General features: G+C 39.4%; 2 pseudogenes; one reads left to right on the top strand and one right to left on the bottom strand.

Moving 5' to 3' along the window:
- Nucleotides 1–4,384, top strand: part of LOC137994171 (uncharacterized) — a 5,474-nt pseudogene extending 1,090 nt beyond the window's left edge.
- Nucleotides 1–5,000, bottom strand: part of LOC137994668 (mRNA export factor GLE1-like) — an 81,049-nt pseudogene that overhangs the window by 43,994 nt on the left and 32,055 nt on the right.

The raw sequence follows: 5,000 nt of genomic DNA, 5'->3' as shown, positions 1-5,000 counted from the left end.
TGCTTTGTCGTGGTGTTCTTAACATACTGTAGTTAATTTCTTTATCACTGAAAGACAAAAACTTCCAAAACTTCTTCCCTCAAAATGTTTGCATCAGCCTTGCAGAAGCTCTTGTAGTTTATTTTTAATTCATTAATACAACTCACAAGCCTGTTTTCATTTGATTGAATGGTTTCATCAATTTGACCTGTAAGCAAGTTCTGTAGTGAAATAAAGTTTTTCTGATAAAGGCAAGATAACAGGACTACTAGTTGGTAATTGGCACGCTCCTGAAAACATTTTAATCAGCATCTGCTTAGCCATGTTGACCCTGGAACTGTTGCAAACAGGACTGCTTGCTGAAGTTGGCTAGACTGATTCAGCATTTTCGAATTAAAGGCTCACTGACAGAGGAGGCTCGATTTAAACACACTCAAATCACATTCCTTCGGTTTTATTACTGACCTTGAAGTGTACAAATATATCACAATTTAAATACATGAAGGTATTCGTAATAACAAAATGCAAGGAATAAATTTCGTTTCCGTCCGCCTAGGGATTGAAGATGTTCAAAACCAGACTCTTCCCTGTAAATCCAGTCAAAGTAGGAGTGTAAAACTACCGCATCCCACATCAAATGCTAATCATCGAAGTGACTAGTGTCTTTGTTGCATCATTTGCAAGTCCAATGCAAAAAGAAACTAACATTTCATATATGCTCGCCACGCCATCTCACTATGTGTTATATGTCGGATACACGAATGTCCAAACTTTCGAGATTTGTTTACATCAAAAGTCACGTGACACTCCACATGAAAGCTAGCGCTCAGAAGGTCAATTCAGTATCAATGCCTTATGCAGGATCTTTATGCTGATCTTTATCAAATTCATCAGATAAAGCATTTACAGTGCTAAATGTCCAATTTTCATTTAAAGGTAATTCCTTCTTGACTGTATAAGGTACTACACTTCTGGTTAAAAGCCATTGTGCAGCCTGCAAAATTCTGCCGTACATTGCTGCCATGAAGTTTAACTTGTTTTCCTCTTGGGGCTTGCATAAGTTTTTTAAATGCTAATCTGGGAGCTAGTAGTCTACATTCTAACTCATTAAAGTCAAAGAATGCAGGTTTTTCAGGAAACTGCATGCCATTAACAGCAGAACTTGGCGAAGCTTTACTTTTTACTCGGAAAATGCGTTTCATTTGTTTGCTTTCTCTTTTTTCCCCGTGTGAGTAAAAGTCTCGCCTATCACTCCCCTGCTAAGTGGTGTTTTTGTGCACAGAACCTTCTGCATGTATTTTCGTAGGATCAAGAGAGTAGTGGAAATGCGTAATTTCTCTGGCGGACACTGTAGAATGATTAACTTAACCTGCAATGGTGTCGAAAGTCATGTAATGCAAATGGGGTTTTAAAGGCTCTTTAAACAAAATATACCCTTATGGAGCTCAATAATGGAACATCAATTGGATAAACAAGACAGGCGGTGAAAAATAAATATGTGAAATTTTAAAAGCAATGAGTAATAGACTTCAACAACAATTTTTCGCCCGTCCAGCCGAAATGAAAGTGAGCTGTATTTCTAACATTTTGCCAAGGTGGTGTCATGTACAACACTGAAACCAAATGGGAATTTCTCTGGTAACTTATGGGTTCAACAAAGACAGAGAAGGAAGCGAACACCTTAAGTGGATCTGTGATCTCTGTTGTCTGGCTATTTGACTGAATGTATTTATTTGTATTCAACGCTGCACAGTCTTCCGGTAACAAGGTAAAAAGGTTTACCTGTATTAGACCCAAAAGTCTTAATCAAAATTGCATAAGCCTGCCGCACTCTTACTTTTTTATTTTTAAACTTGAAAAACATCAGCGGCATTGCCACTGTTGTCGTCTTTCTCAAGTATGGCATGAAAAATTTGACGAGTTGCATGTTTTTCTTGCACTAGCGAGTTTGACAATCACCAGAGCAGTAGCAGCAATGTTTTGTTGACAGAGAGAGACGGATGAAAATCTTGCCACTTTGTTGATCTCAGATAATTAATTAACAAATCAATTAATTTGGGTGACCGACTTAGAGGGCCAGGTACCCCAGCTAAAATGCTTCGGAGCCCGAAGAGCTCCCTGAAATTTTCGTTGGAGCACAGCCTTGCACAAGTCTTCTCCGGGGGCTATTTACCTAATACTTTTACAATGACACGACAATGATATACAATACCAAAACAATATCATGTACTATTAGAGCTGCATATTGAACTTGAATATCCTGGAAGACAAAACTCAGCTTAGTTGACAATATGGAATAAAGCACTGTGTTACTGCACTACCACACGTACGCAATGCATGCCTATTTTTTTCTAAAGATGACAGGAATTTTTTCTCTCTGACAAATGATTAATAGGCTGGTAGCCAGGTTTTTAACCTCAGAAAAAGATCTGTTGCATCATATGAAGGTGTGAGCCGAAGGGCCTCTGCTGGTACGACTTCTGGGTGACCCCTTAAATGGTCTTAATGACCCCGAAAATTGCTTGGAACACTGTAGTTCAATACCACCCAACTTAGACCCTTCTGTTTTTGAGTACCTTATTATAGGAAATTAACAATGCACTTTATTAACGCAATTTTACAAAATTTGCGTTATTTTAATGTATCTTATTATATGGCTGGTGTTTGTAGCCGATATAACGCGCGCTCTGATTGGCTAATTGTGACTGAATTGTAGGGCATCATTCTCCCGTAATGCCCACGGGCCGATGACGGGCTTGCAAAAACAAAGCAAAAGGTAATTAAAAAAAACATATAATAAACTACTTACTAACCCAGCTAGCTCGAGCCGTACTGGGGAATATTGGCCCTTGGTCGTTGGTGCAGCGAGGTCCGTACTGCCACGACCTCGGGCCAATATTCCCCAGTATGGCCCTCGCGCTCGGTTAGTAAGAAGTTATTAATTAATGTCGATGTAAATTTAATCCACGCTATTTTACAACATTGTTATTTTAAAGCACCTTTACTTCATTACAAAACCTATTTAGTTCATGACTCCTCTATTGGCTCTTCAGAGTCAGAGTCTGACAGGAAGTCTTCATTTAAAATCGAGTTCAAACTGTCTTTTGATTGATCTTGATATTCCTCTGTCTCCCTCTGCCCGTTCCTACTCCCAATGCACAGCTACTTCTACTGGTATTTCTAAGCCGCCTTGAACCAGTGGAGACCGTTCGTATTTTATAGATTTCACCTGCCCCACGCTAGCTCCTCTCTTCAGTGAAAACCAGACATACCAGCTCAGTTCTATGGGAATATGCCCAACAGTGACGAGAAATAACGTTCCTGGCAAATTTGTTTGTCCAGCAACTGCAAATCGGTCGTGTTTGTTATCTTTTTCTTGCTTAAACGTGATTTCTTGCTTCATGAAAGTCTTCCAGGTTGAACGATACACGTGCTTTGAAGACGGGAACCCACTTCAGTGCAAGATGCAATTTGATTGGTGGATTTCAATCCGACTGATGACTTTCGATCCGCCTCCTAAAGATATACTGAGTCAACTTTGCTGTGCATGACAAAAAACCACCTGAGATATCTAAAACCAACAAGTCAATATCATCATACTTCTCGAGAGAGGGAATTTCACAACCTCAAGTTGTCATTCTTCCTCCCAGAGTGGAATCTGGAGTTTTGGACGCAGAATACAACTGCATAGCCAAAGAATTGGAGTCCTGTGCAAATTCAAACGGAAAAGAAAGACGTACCGCGAAGACGAGAAGTTGAAGATTGCAAAATATGCCAACACACATGATTTCGTAAGCACTGTAAGCCTTTTTAAGCAAGACTATCCTGACTTAAAGGAAAGTACTGTATGCTCTTGGGTTGTAAAGTATCGATCTGAAGTAAAAAAGACAAGTGGATCTGTTCAAATATCCGAAAGACGAGGGAGGCCTTTACTTCTGCCTGAAGAGCTGGAGACAAAACTCCACAAGTTCATCACAAGTTCATCACAAGTACAAGGACTGCAGGAGAAACTATCAACAAACATGTTATTTATGGCATTTTGATGGGGCTGATAAAAAGTGATCTCAGCTGCGTTGGATGCTATTTGGATTTTGCCATCACTAATGGCTGGCTGCAATCTCTTTACAGACGGATGGGCTTTACAAGAAGGATAGTGACAACATCAAGGCCTGCAATCACCAAAGTTGCATGGCTTGAAGTTAAGTCAAAGTTTGTGCACGATATCGTGTCTTCTATAGTTGAAAATGAGATCCTCGATAAACTCATGATAAACGTTGACCAAACGCCGTCAAAGTTTGTTCCGACGGATAACGTCAGATGTCACCACAATCGAGGTGGACTTGAACTCTCAAGACTGAAACCAATCCATGCCATGGTACTAATGGCATTTACGATTTCCTGCTGAGCAAAAAGGAAAGCCACCGGGATCGGCAAGGCATTAGAACATGCCAGAAGGCAAGGGAACGTTTCCTCACTAGATCCATTTGAGCAATCCTAAAAGCTAACTACTGTAAATGCTTCTTTTTCTCCATGAGACATATGTATGTTGAGATTTTGCAAGTGCAGCAAATTTGTATTACTGCAACAAACTGTGGTTTGGTTTCTGTCAATCAAACGAGTGAACAGCTCTTGGTGATTTCACGGAGGCTTTGAAAGATCTCTTGAATTGATAGGGTCTAGTTAGGCTTCAACAAATTTCTGTTCATATCTGGATTTTTTCCTCTTGGTTTAGCAGCAGAAGACAGATTGTTTATACCATAACTGGTCACAGCAGCTGCATATGTTTATTTATTTATTTCTTTATCTATTAGACTTTCAACAAGGTTGAGGAAAGGCTAAACAGGTGTGAAAACCACCTATAGATAAGCCCTCCCAGATAAATTACAGGAAAAAGAAATGAAAACAAAAGTAAGGAAAAGAAACATCAAGATAAAGATAAATATAAGTATTACAAAACAAACTATCTACAGTTAGCGCAGCGGCATTTAGTTATCCAGGAACAAGTATTAAAACTAGTAAAC

This window comes from Montipora foliosa, chromosome 3 (genome assembly GCF_036669935.1).
Source record: "Montipora foliosa isolate CH-2021 chromosome 3, ASM3666993v2, whole genome shotgun sequence".
In the NCBI taxonomy this organism is placed as follows: domain Eukaryota; kingdom Metazoa; phylum Cnidaria; class Anthozoa; order Scleractinia; family Acroporidae; genus Montipora; species Montipora foliosa.
Note: the sequence above shows the minus strand (reverse complement) of the source record. Positions and strands in the feature narration are given on the sequence as shown.